General features: G+C 44.1%; 1 protein-coding gene across 8 annotated transcripts in view; it reads right to left on the bottom strand.

The window, feature by feature from the left end:
- The window catches only part of SUSD6 (sushi domain containing 6), a 91,648-nt gene that overhangs the window by 63,046 nt on the left and 12,513 nt on the right, over window positions 1-16,089 (bottom strand). For 3 of the 8 annotated variants that reach the window (XM_077784110.1, XM_077784111.1, XM_077784107.1), the window contains exons 1-2: window positions 15,060-15,093; window positions 8,020-8,113 (exon numbers count right to left, since the gene is read on the bottom strand). The exons of 1 other annotated variant lie outside the window; for it this stretch is intronic. The gene's annotated coding sequence lies outside the window, so the exon portion shown is untranslated. Of the gene's footprint in view, window positions 1-8,019; window positions 8,114-12,454; window positions 12,493-15,046; window positions 15,143-16,089 lie in introns of those variants that run through there. 4 more of the 8 variants (XM_077784109.1, XM_077784108.1, XM_021540761.3 and 1 more) reach the window with 3 other exon arrangements.

The following is a 16,089-nucleotide window of genomic DNA, read 5'->3' as shown; positions in this document are numbered from 1 at the left end:
AGGAAACAAAGAGGAGTTGTGTACCAAAGCAAAACACAGCAGAAGAACATCTGCTACTTTTACCAGGAATACCATATGGCCAATATCTGAGGTAAGGAGAATGAGTTCATTCATATTTAAAAGCAAAAGTAATAGGTCATTCCTTCCAAGTTAAGAGGAAAAATGCCTGCTCCCCTTTCCCTGTTACAGACACAGTATTCCCAGTCCAGAGATGTCCTTCCAAGGAAGTGGTACTGTCAGTATTCTGGCCCAGACAGTCAAGCTCAGGGCCTTCTATGTCAGGATGCCAGAAAGAGGAGGATGAGAATGTTCATGTAGGAGGTTTGCTTAGACCCAACGTAAGTCTGGTTTATCCACAGCCAAGTCAGACCTGCAACACTGCAAGACCAGTTTTGTCATCAGCAGATTACAGTTAACACTCCAGAGCTCTGCAGCATTTGGCAGCAGTAAGCATCTCAACAGTACATCTCAACCACTACAGCGAAGCAACCTTCAGTTCCTGAAAGAACTCCTCAGAGTTGCAACCAACACAGTTGGTTCCAATCAGAGCACCCAGAAACATATTTTTCTTCAAACGTGAGGGCAAGAGCATGGCAGCAATGTTTCTAACATCTTGCAGAACACTTGCCTGCCAGCTCAAATAGCTTCTACTTCTGCAATGCTATACACACATGGATCTGTCATGCAGCAAAGTTACAAGGCAAGAGGGACAATCTTAATCTCATTGTCTCATCAAAAAACCCAAACCAGATCAATAAGGTCTTTTTCTATTTGAACCCCACTGTTGGTGGGTACCATTTAGATGTGGAAGCAGATAAGACATCTGACACTAGCAAAGGCCCTCAACAGCTGCCAAGACAGATCACACAAGTTTATTCATTTCTGTAAGAGTCCCTCCTTCCCAACAAGATCTTGCCATATTTGCTGGTTCTTCATTCTTCCCAAGCCTGAATCCACACTTGCTCTCTGGAATCCAAGTATTCAGTCTATCAATTGAGTTTTTGTTGCCAGAGACAGATAGCAAAAAGGATTAGAAGGATTTTGCTGCAGTGGTGAGCAGTCTAAGCCACAAAGAGAACACAGTTATAAAAGTCTAGTCTGACAATCAAGTGCCAGGAGTAAATAAAATGAAAAATGACAGGTCAGATTAATTAGTGCCAGCATTACTTCCCAGATCCATTCATGTCACATGTCCCAGCCTCCCCTCTCCACCTCTTGAAAGACACAAACTGGTGTATAATATTGCCCTGACCCATACCATCTCACTTTGTATTTGCTCTCTGCCTACAGAAGGGAATTCAGGAAGGAAGCCAGAGATGAACATTCTTATATGCAGAGTAATCCATAGGTGCCTCCATCAGAGCAAAGCATTTGTTTACAGGAGGACAAAAAGGCAGTGTCCCAGGTACCTGGTGTACAGCTCTTGTGTGGGGTTCAAGTCCACTGCTGACACAGCAAGGCTTCTTCAGCCTCCTCCCAAACAGTAGGTGGAAAAAGCAATGTAGCACAGAAGAGACCGAGACAGCAAGTGTGTCTAGTTTTAACAGCCCCACAGGCAGAAAGTACCAGAGGCAAAAGGAGATGACATCACAATTTTAGCTACTGCTAGGCTAAGTACCTCCTGAGAGAGTTCTCTAGAAGTCTCATCTTAGGACCAGGAGTTTTATCTTTTAAGCTTAAGAAAGCCAGCTTTTGATGGTGAATTTGCAGAACAAAGTGTCATTTTCTTCCATGTTTTGCCTTCATAATTTTCTGATGATCCTACTATAAAAGGATACATTTCACACCAAAGTGCAGCAGAAACAGTGCACTCATGTGGGGTAGAAACCTATGGAAGCTGAAAGGTGGATGCAGGCTTCTGAATCTAAAGCCTTTGCAACTCGGGCTTCTGCACATGGTTTATGTTATTGTTATGTAAGTTTTCCTATGTCACCAGAAGTAACTCATAATTGATTTGTCGCAACATCTCTAGTCTCCATTTCTTCCATGTGAGAAGGAAGACCTGATACCTATAAAAGGATCTCATAATTAAATGCATTTTCAGACACAGGGCAATCAATAGTCTGGGAAATCAGAAATGTTGTAGCACAGTTTTAGCAAATCAGAAAGGCTGTAGCAAGCCAAAGGCTACAGGGAGAGATTAAATATGGACTTCCATAACGAATACTCCTAGGTTTTTTTTTTGTCTATTATCATTCACTCTGCTTGTGGCTAATAGCAAACCATAGCAGACTTGCTACAGTTTCCAGAAAAGGCGGATTTTGTGGAGACAACCAACATCCATTGTTTTCCTGTGTGAAAACTTGGGATAGCTTGTCTATTTAGGATTACCTGAAACCAGAGCTGGACAATGATTCCTTTGCATGTGAAAGCCTAAGAAGAAAAGGTCAGAGCAGAGCAGCAGTTGTGTGTGTCACCTCAGCAGATGTACACAGTACTGCAGAAAATGACAGTGGCTGAAGTTACTCTGCACATGGCATCTGACCTCTGCCAAGGATAAGGAGGTCAAGGGGACAAGGCTAATATATCACAGGACAGACAAAAGACTTTTACATTGTCTTTTCCCAAGTCTGTCCTCAGTTCTGTAATGCCAACATTAAACTTCATTACAAGAGCCATGATTATTTCTACCTTATAAGCCAAGCTTTGCCTCAAAAGTCTCCCTTTGATCTGTGTATTTGTCACCTACCCAATAATTAAAGGATTTTTTCCCCCTGCAAATTAAAAGAAGCTTCAGGTATAAGCAATGCCACCCAGCTGCTCTGCCAAGGTCTGAACTTTAGATACAGGACAGCTTGGTTGCTTATCACCTCATGTAGCACGGAGAAGAAAAGCAGCAGCATAGCCAAGCCTTCAAATTTTGAAAGGCCAGATGTTTTCTGTGGGACATCAAAATAACCACATGTTTGTCAATGAACACACTGTGATCTGAAAAGTAAAGTAACATTTCACCCTCCAAACTTTTTCACAATCTTACATGAACAAATATAGAGAAATTTCTGCAAAGACAGCAATTTCCAGTTGACCAAGTCCCTTTACATAGTCTGCTCATGAGCCATTAAGAAACCCCAGAGCAACAGGATTTTAATTTTTGGAACACCAAGTATTTCAGCTTTCCTGCCCAATGACGTCTGGTGAGGAAGCACTCCTGTTTGATGCAAAAGGAGGTAACGTCTAGCTCAGAGCTACTGCAGAAAGAAATCAGCAGCAGCACCTAAACACTTTTCCTCCCTGCAGCTGCCTGTGACCTGCACGCCTACAAAGACACCTCTTTCCCGTGTGCCAGGTATGGCTGGCATAACCCTACACCAGCAGCTGAAAGCCTGGCAACCTTACAGCCTTACACACTGGGAAAACCACAACATTATGAAGTCACACACAGGCATGCATTAGTACAAGGCACGCAGCAGCCACATGTTACACCCTATTGCACTGGAAACAGCCATTAACTGTGGAAGCATATAATTTTTACTCAATGAACTTTTGCTTATGTACTTGAGCTATTTTAGCTCTTCTTCCAGAAGACGTCAAATGAGCCCATCCTTTACTACAGATTTACCTATAGAACACAGACAAGTTACCAAGTGCAAGGCTCACCCCAGCAATGTCTTCATCATAGGAAGGCCAAGGAGAATGAATGGGACTTAAGCTTTTAATACCAATAAAAAGCAAAGTGGACTAAATTTACCTAAAACTTATGTTGCCAAACATAGCCTAAAGGCAAAAATCTACAGTCAAATGCTAATTCTTCCTCACAGGAAGTTAATGAACATCACTGCATTCCAAGAACTAGCTCCTGGACACCAGGAGACTGGTAGATTGTTGCAAGGTTTGTCTTCGCAAATGTACGCATATCACCAACATCTTAAGAGTAAGGTGACATAAAACAAACAGGTTATTTCAGTTTTATTTAGTTACATTTTTACATGCCTTTTTTTCCCCCTTACCTTTCTCCATCACATGTTACTGGCCTTTGACTGGGGTTTGTGTTCTTGGGAGCACTGCTTAGCACACTGTAGATTACACCTTGATCACAGACAGATATTTACTGAGGAAACTGATCTACCCTCAAAAATTGCACATGTTAGAGGTGTGCAAAAATCCACAAGTGATCAAAACAAGCTCATCTAATTATCTGTGCCATTTCCTGCAGATGTTTTGAAAGGCAGGAAGCTCACAGAGAAGCCAGGCAGCAGCTACACAACATTCATGTCACTATACAAAGCTTGCATTAATACTGCCTACACTAATCAACTCTCCTAACCTCATGGGTATTTTTCCTGAGACACCAATAGAGCCTCAGCCCCCAGAGTCTCTGTTCCCACAAGAGTCCAAGTCAAATACCTTTCTCAGTATCCCATTCCTGGCTAGCAGGCAAAGCATCACACTCCTCAAGGCATTCCATATACTCTGGGTGCAACTATCTTGTTTTACTTCCCTTGGCCAAAAGGGGAGAGGGTCTCTGCAATAGTCTTTTCCAACATCAGGTGAGGGTATAACAGCAATCACCTTCATGGTGCCACTCTGAAGTAACTCTACTAAACTCATGGGATAATCTCGGTATACTAAAGTATTAAGCCAGCTTCAAAAAGCCTCCTTCAAATATCTCACTGTCCTCCTGAACCTCACTTACACTCAATTTTTTTTTTTTTTTTTCAATTTGAAAAACAGACTGCCTACTACATTTATACACAATTCTACCATCATCATATATAATGTTTTTGGCTCCATAGCCAAGAACAAGAAGAAGTCAATGACAAAAAAGACTAAAGTAATTGTGAGTCCTAGAGGAAAAAACATGTAGATAAAATTTACTGATTTTACATTTAATATTAATCTTCATGGCATGGAAGACAAAAAAGCCCTCTGTTAGTATATCCATCCTATAAAATTCACCACTTATGGCAATTAAACAAATTGAACAGTCCGTGTGAGCTGCTGAAAGGGAAGAAAGTGCTGCCTTTAACTTCTCTGAGTACCTTGACAGTGCCAAGCTGTATTTTCATAGAGTTTAGGATATAGACAAGCTCTTGTTAAGACACAGCACTGTATTTTCTCTCAACAGTACTACTTGAAGGAGAAAGAGGGTGCAAAATTTCCCTATGTACTGGAAGCCTGTTAAACAAATGGTATAAAAATCTCCAAAATCGATGTTGGCATAAAACCCCAAAATCAATGTATGCTTGACACAGAAGGAATCAGTTATGCAGCAATTAAATGCACAACACAAGAGGACTATAAAATACCAGCTTGCTTTAGCAAGTATGGTTGCTTGACACCAAGTACATCAGATAATATAAATAAATCTCATTACATATCTCAAATTCAGAAAGACTTGTTTGGAACAATGCCTGGAAAGCCTGCAGCATGCACATCACTCTGTAAGATGCCCAGCTGGAGATGGTGGAAAACACTGCACACAGGTACCCATGTCAACCAAGATAACACAGATCAACTTACTTTGTTTCAAATCACAAAAGATGAGCAGGATTTTGAAAAGTGACAGAATATAAATAACTAAGTACAGGCCACTCATTTGCAGGAAATGCCCTGCATATGCAAATCAAGGGTAAAGAAAAGATAAAACCAACACCACATACATCTTCCAGGTTTTATTTTCAGGTTGTAAAAGCTATCTCTCTGAAAATGAGCATTTCCTGGGATTTAACAATTGTTGGGTTAATAGCACTAGGCAAAGCCAGTTACACCTAGCCCATAATTTTACCCACATAAAACATACCTCATCTGGTCTCTTCAGGATATTGTCAGCAGAATCAATCTTAAAAAACAACACTGTTTAGAAGTGCTGATAAACCCCTTCCCACACCTAATGTTTCTATGCAGGCTTGCATCAAGGAGCCAGGCTGGATTATTTTGAAATGTACACCCTGCATCTGTGCATAGTCACTGGCAGCAAGTCAGTCACCTCAGCTGAGCATCTTCAGATGGAGCCCTTCTCCTTCTGACTCATTACCTTTTCACACATGTTTTTGGGCTCAGCTTATCTAGATATTCTATGTCTACACAAGCAAAAATTGTGCCATTTGCAAAAAAATCAAACTTTTACATCATCACTGCAGGACTTCTCCAATTCTGCCTTAAGGAAAATTACTCCACCCAAATGAAACATGAGAGCATTGTACCAATATGCTCACACTAGCTGTGCACACATACACAGTCCCTGTCTTCTAGGGGAGATCTTTGACTTGTCTAAATCCTTCCCATCCCTCTGTTCTGTACTGATATCAAAAAGGGCTTCAAACCACCCAAACAGTCACTAGCGAAAGACTGCAGACTCCCTCACAAATCCACCAGAAGGCCAGCCCAGCCAGACCCAGGACAGATTATCCATGGAGGATTGCCACCATCGATCCTCAGAGAGCCCACTCTCACTAACAGCACTGCTATATTAGCAGACATGCTTTTAGAAGCACAAGGATGAGCTTCTCATCAGCTTCTTACTGCCACGGAAAGGCTAAAGAGGCTAACTATGAACACTTCTTCCCTCTTCTTGATTTGCATGACATTTTTTAACAGCTCTGTCTGATGCAAGCATTTCACATGAGACATAAACATATTTTCACCACCATCCTTTCCCCATTGTCACAAATAGATGTGGTGAAGAGGCACTATATTCTGTATTACATCACAGGCAGAGTCATATTTCACTATATACTTAGGTTTCAAGCTTATCTCTGATGCTGTGCAGATTCTGTTTAGGCTGAGAGCAGATTACTGGCATAAACCAAAACATTACCTAGGCTGTACACACATTCCCTCTAGAAAACTTACAGAGCCCTTTGGACTAGGGATCAGAAGTTAGTTTCTTAAGGAATCCTTAAAAGCATCTGAGAAACAACACTTGTTTGCTCTGGCCAAGAAGAGACAGAATGAAAAATACCTCCTGAATTTCAGTTACATGTCCCAACATGTACCAAAAGATGCCACTGCATCCAATCCAATGCGTCTGGCATCAACAGAGAGTTGGGTTTTCTTACTTAATGATTCAAAAAATAAATACACACACATAGCCACCAAGATATCTATTAAATTGAAGTGTACAAGTACCACCCAGGAGCATCCAAAGAATCTCATAATATTTAAGTAATCATTTCTAATGAGGCCTTCTTAAAACTTGAAACTTTGCACTCAAGGTAGCAGTTACAGAAAACAAGGACATCAGGTAGGCACTGAAAAAAGAGAGGTAGCAAAGAAGCTTAATGCCTTATCAAAGCTAGAGGGTTCTGAGGGGAAGAGGGTGTAGTCAGAAGAATTATCCCTATCTTGATTAGCATCAGAACAAAGGCTCACATTAGTTTGTCTGCACTAGGACTCCCCTAGAGCCAGGATAATAACCTTCTTGAAAGCATTACAGGGATTTCTTCCCCACTTCACCCCCTGCAATCTACATCCCTTCTCTAAATGGGGATAAAAGGATGAAGTCCAAATAACAGCTTTATGTTTAATTCTCTGAAAGACATATTTGGGTAGCTTCTCACAACTAAAACATCAAATAACCAATACACAAGTAAAATCCTTCTGTGGTAAGTTTTGTTTGGGAGCAGGTAAGGGAAAAAATCAAAGCAAAACCAAACCTATTTTTTCTTCAAGAGAAAAGGTCAGATAGCACAGGTGACTTATCATGCATGATTAACTCTGGAAGGCAGGAAGAACTTCAGTAGTTTCTTCAGCAAAATCAGGGAGCGGTAAGGGAGTGAAGAATACAAGTTAAACACAGCTTGTGGTATCTGAACACCACAAAAACCAGGTTAACAGGAGTCAAGAAAAATGCTAAGGCATGGCTACAAATGAGTCAGAACCTAAGAACATTTTAGAATACTTCCTGTTTCAAAAGCTAGACGTGCTAATACAAGTGGCTGTCTCACTGCAGGATGAGAACATGGAAGGCAGCACATTCTGCCTCCAGTTTACAGAAGAATTATGGCATTTGAACAAAATGCAATTCTTAAAAGCAAAAACACAGGAAAAACAAAGTAATAGCATCAGCTTTCATCTTACCTGGTATTGACACAGGCTGGCATACAACAGGTTGTCAAGTTAGCAAGATTAAACTGATGATTCAGTGATGATAAGTTGATTCACACACCTGGAACTGCACAAAAAAAAGTAGGTATTAGCCCTGTAAGTACTAAGAATGGCACTCTGTCACATAAAAGAGCAGGAGGCTTGAGGAGTAGAAGTAGTTTTATTATGTTTTTAGGACAAAGGCACACAGCTATGCTTCAGGTACAGACGTTACTCACAGAATTCAGATATGGATCTGAGATATACTACACAAGTTACTCAAAATCAAAGAATATGCAAACTATCCTCACACATTCCATTTAAAAATCTCAAGGATAAGAAGAGAACAGTTTCAAGTGTAGCAGAGTGTTACCAAAAACATTTTTCAGCAGCACTCAAATTTGCTTGATGGGGTTTTTTTTCAGCAGGACAGAAATGTCCCAAAAGTTATCCCAAAATACACATATTAAAACTGCATCAAGTCCAGCCATCAGATACACACATGCACTTTCAGTTATTGCAAATACTGCATACTTTCCAGATAAGCATAACAGAAATTTATTTCTACAGTGCCAAAATTCACAGGTATGTTTCATTGTTTCATCACTGTATATACCCTTTTTATTCAGTATTACTACTAAAAATTCCAATACTTAAAAAGATGGTTATTAATAAGACAACCTTCTCCACTTTGGGAAGCACAACAACAAACAGAACTGGAAAACTGGTCATCCAAGCGAGAGCAAAAGCTATGCAGCTGAAAGGAATTTTTGTCTAGCCTGCTTAAAGATATCCTTTGTTGCTAAACATTTCATTGTCACATTTAAATGTCAACTTTTTAAGTTGCAGAAGTGTGCATGCCCTGCAAGACAGGAAACCACAAACAGACTTGAGATGAAGGTTCTCACAGCTAATGAAATGAAAGTAAACCTAGCAAACTGCTCTTCACATCTGATACGCTTACGAAAAGACACAAACCCTGACCTTAGAACCTTGCTCCCCATACCCATGAAATTATTTTTAATTAATCTCTGTTAGTAAGTTTGTAAGGTTTGGTAGTCTACTCATATACCAGGGCAAAGCATGCAATGAGTCTCCAGTGCGCTTTTGTTGCACATCACAGAAGGAGTCCGCAGCATTTCAGGATCATGCGGCTCACTGCAATAGTGCTTTAGCTTATAAAGACATACTACTCAATTTTCCTTAGGGGAAAACAGGACCCTCCCTTTCCTGAAGCAAGCAGCATGCCCTTTTTGGACTTTGAAAAGGAGTGAGGGGCCCTTTGAGAGAAGCTGGCTTTAAAGCTTTCAGGATGATCGCACATATGGCCACTGGCTCGCCAGTGGCATATGTGACGGCAGATGGAGAAGTGAAGCTTTCATACCCTCTGAGCAATGCTCTGCAATTCTGACACTCCTCTTGAAAAGCAGATATGTCAATCACCCTCCCATGCTGGTGTTTTGGCACAGAAGAGATTCTCCTCAAGTCTGCGCATCAACACCAAAGGATAACCTATACAGGGTATTTTAGAGGCAGTTTCTGTCCTAGCTTTCAAACATAATGAATCCATACACATCAGAGAATGATAACTTACTATTGTCTTCACTGAACATCAGCTGGCTTTCAGCTCATTAGAGAGCAACACATACCCAGTATGCACTTCCCTTTAAGGGAGGGGTGGGGGGAGGTGTTTTAATTAACATTAGAGAACCTGGGTCTAACAATAAAATGCCTTTTGAGAGTGGTTAGCACAAATGGGCTCCAATACCCAAAGGGGATCAATAAAACTATATTAGTGGGAGCTGCTCTAATATATTGTCCTTGAAGACTTTTAAGAAGTTATTTACAGAGAAAAGAAAACCCAAAGAGCATAAATAGGTTGAAGACATTCAAGCCTTTCAGTAATCTATGGGTTTAACACTACACATACAAACTACAGCTCCTGTCAAAGCAAGCAGCCTTTAACAGCTATTGTTAAAAATCACATTGCAAGTCTAGCTATTGAAAGATAAGCATTTTTATAGAAAGTAAGAACATCATTCTCAAGCTCACTTATAGGAATTGAGGGGTTGGGAAGGATGTTGTTTGGTTTTGGTTTGCTTGCTCATTTTTTTAAAGACCAATTTATCAGCACAGTTTCCCTCTTAAAACTTATGTACCCCTAAAAGTCCAGCAGAAAGAGATCTAATATACCAACGTAACTTCTTTTCTATCTTCATCACCAAACCAGCTGTAAATTTGGTTTTGATCAGAAATTCTTGCAATTCCCACTCATTTTACTACAAAATCCCATTAAAGCAATGCAAGGAAAAAACAGGAACAGCAGTGAAGCACAGCAATATTATAAACTATGAGGAAAATTAGTTGAGGAAAAATGTAAATGGCTTTGAAGTTTTCCAAATGGTCCTGGCAATTCTGAAGTGTAAGCTAAGGGAGCTATGAACAGAGACACAGTATTGAAGCTTGTTCACTTCTGATCATGATGTTAAAATGATGCACATTTCAGCCCCGCAAAGTTCAATTGCCTACAATGAAGCTACTCCTATGGCAAGTGTACACTGTAAAAATGAAAGCCATTGTATTATGTAGCACAAATATGACTGATGTTTTATTTACCACAAGAAAGTGATTCCAGTGGCCAATTTCCCTTGACTCTGCTCAACCAGTTCCAAAAGTTGTACTTTGCCTTGTTACAAGGTTACCACAGCAGTGATGACCAACCCATTCCACTCAACACTCACTTATATTTACTGCTGGTTGGCTGGTTGCCATGCTAGCAGTTCCCCTCAGGGAATCACCAGAGTGACATGAGACACATAGATCCCTTGTGCTGCAGGGAAAGTTCTCCATGTACACTCTACTTTTGGAGCCTGCCCACTGTTCAACACAGAAGCTGGGGAACAACTGAGACAGTGGGAAAGACGTAGGGGTTTTACACCTCTAACTCCTCGTCCTGCAGCTCTTCAGTGTGAGCTTCCTCAAAAAACTGTCTGGAATTACCACACAAATATTTAAAATAAATAAATAAGCAAGCAAACAGGCCAGGCTTTCACTGATCTCTTATTAGCATCACTACACTTAGTCTGAAAACAGACTTTGCAGACTGCATCATGTAGTAAGCCACGTGAGAGCACTAAGCTTCCAGTGAGTGAGTAGTAGCTGCCCCTGCTCAGTAACAAAATAGCCAGCATACGAATGGCAGATGAAAATTTTTTCTGGTACATACAGAAGTTCACTTCCTGACACTTATAAGAAATATTTCTACTGATTAAAGTCAAAATCAATTTTTGCAGCTGCATAAACTTCTAAAAGACTTCTAGCAGAGTCAGGGAAAATACCATCTCTATTAACTACAGACCAGCAAAGTCAGATAAATTACACAGATGGGCTTAAAAAGACACAGAATGCTTCACTGGAATAATCTACCTGTTCCCAACTGCAACACTCTGTGTTGGAGGTCAGATTGTTACATCTGAAATCATTCTATTTGTACCCAGAGTAACTTAATGACAAGAAATTAAACATGTATGATGGCATTTCTAAGGACACGACACTTGTCATGAAACTAGATATAATTACAGACTACTGTATTTTGGCAGAGGAAATCTACTGTAAGTAATACCACAATACCTTTGGTATATATGGGTTAATTTTTCCCATTCCCTGTTCTAGGAAATGCCTTCATGTTTCTATTTACATATTCCTAAAGCAGAATTCAATCCCTGCCTCTCCTCCCTCCTTCCCAGTCTTTCAGGCAAACAGGTTGTGGGACCAACCCTGCCAGTGAAAGATGCCTCTCCCAGCTAAGCCTGATCAGCTGGGATCAGCTGGTTACAGCAGCCAACAAGTGGCTCAGAGGGGAGAGGAGCTGCAGGGAGTCCCTGTATCAAGCAGAATGCAAAAAAGGACACAGTCCAGGAAACTTTGGAGCAAGGTTTCTAAGCTACTGTCCTTTCATGCTGTTGTTCATAGATAATAGGCTTCTCCAGAAGTATCTCAGGCAAGCAAAAAGAGATGCAACTTTTAAAAGGGAAAAAAAATTACAACAGCAGTGGCCTGACACAGACCCCCGAGTACAACATCCAACCTTCCTGGACTGACAGAGGCCAGCAAGTTACATCTGTTTGCTCACAAAAGCAGAACAAGCAAGAGGCGTATTTGGGCAGCACAGCAGTAGGTGGCTGTGGTGTGAGCAAGTGCATCGATAAAAAGCAGAAGTGACACAACAGGAACAGTCACAGAAACCCAAATCTACAGTTAGGATGCTGCTGCACAGCTGAGGTTAAGACCATGGCAGGCTGCTCTTGCTGAGAGTCGTAACAATTCTCGAGGCAGGAGCAGCAGAAAACAACCCTGACCCTAAGACAGAACCAATTCCACTGAAACCACTACACTGCAGGCAGGACACACATTTAGTGACTCCAGTTACCATTACTTGCTGACTACCCAGGCAGCTGTGCTCAAGCAGCCATTTCAGTCCACCTTCACATGCTGCACTAAATATAAACTGCTGATAACTCTGTGGAAACTGTTTCAGCAGAGACATGGAGCACTGCACAATTCAAGGACATTGGGTCCCCTTCAAAATCTACAGGTGGTCAATTTGCATGACAAGCAGAGAGAGAAGGGGACAGAGCCAAAGTCTCAGCAACACTTGTGGTTGGGAAATTTCTGCCTCGAGATTAGTACTTTCCCAGACCCATACTTCAGAGAGTAATCTGCCTTTACAGAGGATATAGGGGCATCTGGGTTTTGACAATAACTTGTCCAAGAGGAGGTTATGACTCACTTATCATGTGCTACTTTGCTCTACAGTGACCTTCAGTCTTAAAATCTAGTTAAGCTGCAGGTCTTTCAAGCACATCCTTCACCCAGTGGCCCTTAAAGACACATACATTCCTACTTTCAGATGGTACTGTCTTTTCTAGTCATCCATAAAACACTCATTTAAATAACAGGACAAGCCAATGTAAGAGGGAAGATGAAATTGCAAAAAATAAAAAGTAGTTATTTCTCAAAGTTTTGCTTAGAGAATTACTACCAGAAACAACATGAAAGTTACAAAGACTAAAGTATGATCTGTAAAGCTGCCAGTGCCACAACTGCCCACCAGATTACACAACTAGAAAGATTTATTCTCCCTTCATCAATATATACCCCCAAAAAAGGCATGTCATGAAAAGAAGGAGGCAGACTTGCAAAGAGATTTATGGCAGACACCTGAAGAAGAGGTGGATGAAATCAACGATAAACTACAGACACCAGAGAGAGCACCGATCCTTAGAGCACTGGTATTTAATATGTAAATTCCTTCTCTGCTTAGGCGTTTTGCCTCCCTTTGATGTATACAGACAAGTTCAAACTAGAGATGAGAACTGGGAGAGTTCCCTTTGTCCATTATCTCAAGTTTCTTTCTTGTCTAAGTAACAGTTAAGTGCTCTAACTATATCACTTTTGCATCTGTTCAGAGGGGAAAAAAAAAAAAACCCACTAAAAAAAGAAGCATAATAAATATTATTAAAAGAGAGAGTCAATGTTTTCCCAGCTCTGATGCAGATGTAAACAGCTATCTGGTGCCTGACAGCTATAGTGCAGCCTAGGAGAAAGACAAGCTGAACAACAGAGGACGGTAAAGATACTCTGGAAAAGATCCAGATGTCTTGAGCTTAGTCCTACTGCATGGGAAATTAAAGAGGTTAAACACTTCCTCTTAGGAACTTTTCTTCCCATTGTTCTGACCAGGACACTTCTGAACGAGCTGCATCGCTCCAGAAACCTCAGGAATTACGGTGACAATAGATTCCTGCCAAGAGAAGCACCATTACATAATAGCTTTTATGGGAACACGCACAAAAAGCCACTAGGAAGCGCAAACAGGCAAGTGCAAGATCTTCTCTGCCCATCAGCTCAGTTTAGTTCTTGACTACTTCAGAATATTTTTAATTTATATATTTACTTCCAGTCATCTCCTTCCACTCAAAAAAAATCTGTGTTACTGTAACTACACTGAGATCCTGTCTATTCCGCACAATAATGTAACCCCCTCGAGAATACGCCCACTTGAAACTACTGTATTTGCATTAATCTCCTTAAAAGAACACTACAAAGCTGAAAAACTGTATCACTATTTCCATTAGCAGATTAGAAATAAGAACAATTTATTATGGTATTTTTTCATCCTTTACCCAATCTTAGAGATATTAGAATAATTATTGCTTGTCGGTTCTGAGAAGCCTAGAACGGCTATTTTTGAGTTCCAGGTCTTCCACAGGGGATTTACCACAGATTTGTTTCACGCACATGTAGAGGCTCAGCCTAAGCACTGCACACGTGTAAAGGCAGCTGCTAGGGAAGCTCTGACCTCTGGGCAGTGTTAAGGCACCACAAAGAAGAAAGCAAAGATGAAAACCGAACAAACACAAAGTTTTTCACGTTGAATTGTCCGCAGCAATGCCTCCACTACCACCTTCATCTCAGACACCACTTTCCCTGTGTCTCCCTACGCACCCAAAAGCTCTACGAAAGGAAAAAGAGAAGACCGCGGTGAACGCTCATCCACTGTTACTTAGGGGTTTTAAATCTTAGAGGTTCACCCCGCACCAAGCGAATGCTCACGCCCGAGGACAAACACCCTTTTCAGACCGCTGACCTCAGAGAAAGCCCGGCTCTGCCGTCACCACCGGCCACCCGCCGCGGTGACACGGGGAGCCGCAGGTACCACAGGTGACATTATGTAAGGCAGGCGGCCGGCAGCGCGGCGGGGAAGGACTCCCGCCGCAGCCCCGAGCACCGCGAGCTCCGCGCGGGGCCGCGCCCGGGCAGCGCTCCCCGCGCGGGCCGCCGGGGCAGCGCCGCCGACACCTTCCGGCTCCCGGCCCCCGCCCGGCGCTCGCTCCCCGCTCCCGGCAGCGGGCCCGGCTCGGCGCCCCGCCGCAACCAACCCGCTGCCCCCGCCCCGCGCCCCGGCGGCCCCTCGGGTGCGCGCCCTCCTCCCGCCGCGGCGGCGGCGGTGGGTGCTCACCGGGCGGGCTCACCGGGCGGGCTCAGCGGGCGGTGCTCAGCGGGCGGGCTGGGGCGGCGGTGCGGCTGGCGCTGCAGGTCGGCGGCCGCGCGCCCCGGCCGCCCCGGCGTCTCGCCCGCCCAACGCCCCGGCCGCCGCCGCGCGCCAGGCCCCGCCCCGCCCCGCCGGCCGGGCCCGGCGGCGCGCGGGGCGGGGCGGGGCGGGGCAGCCCTTAAAGGAGCCGCGCGAAGGGGCGCGGCCGGAGGGGGGCGCTGCGGCGCGGCCCCAGCCGCCGCCGCCGCCGAGGGGCGGAGCCCAGCCGAGCCCAGCCGAGCCCAGCCCCGCCCCGCCGAGCCCAGCCCCGCCCCGCCGCAGCCAGCCAGGGCCGCGGCTGGGAGCCGGCGGGAGCGCTCCGAGCCTCCTCGCCTCTCCGCGGGGCGGCGTGCGGCTGCACGGGACACGTGGCGCCCGCTGTGGCACGGCACGGGGGAACAACGGCTGGGAGCGGAGCTGGAGCCCCCTCCGGCCTCGTGCCGCTCTGTGCCGGAGCAGAGGCGGCTCGGCAGCAGCAGGGGCAGCGGTATTGCACAGCCCCTTCTCGCCGGGCGAGGGGCAGCGCACGGTGGGGGCGCCCCTCGCCCTTGTGGCGGCTGCGGAGCCGCCGCAGAGCTCGGGCAGTGCGGAGACTCGGCCATGGGCGCGCTACTGCGAACTTGCCACCGCGGCACCGAAGCCGTGCCATGCTCTTGCAGCGGGCACGTCCTGCCAGCCCGTTCCTTGCCCTGTCCCACCAGCTGCCCTGCTGGCACGCCCTTCGTCTCTCCGCTGGTGACACTCTGGTAGCACAAGCCACAGCTGGGCCCGTCCTGCTGTGCAGCACCAGCAGACTGCTGGCTGGAAGGTCCAAGGCTGGGCTGTCGCAGGAGGTCTCACTCATGCTCACAGGTGTAGGGGATGTTTACACCTTGCCACCTCCTCTCTCTTCATCTGCTTTGTACGGCTGCTCCCAAGACAACGCTCTGTACCCAAAAGTGCCTTCAGGGAATTAAGGAAGGATTCCTTGC

Source organism: Lonchura striata, chromosome 6 (genome assembly GCF_046129695.1).
Source record: "Lonchura striata isolate bLonStr1 chromosome 6, bLonStr1.mat, whole genome shotgun sequence".
Taxonomy (NCBI): domain Eukaryota; kingdom Metazoa; phylum Chordata; class Aves; order Passeriformes; family Estrildidae; genus Lonchura; species Lonchura striata.
Note: the sequence above shows the minus strand (reverse complement) of the source record. Positions and strands in the feature narration are given on the sequence as shown.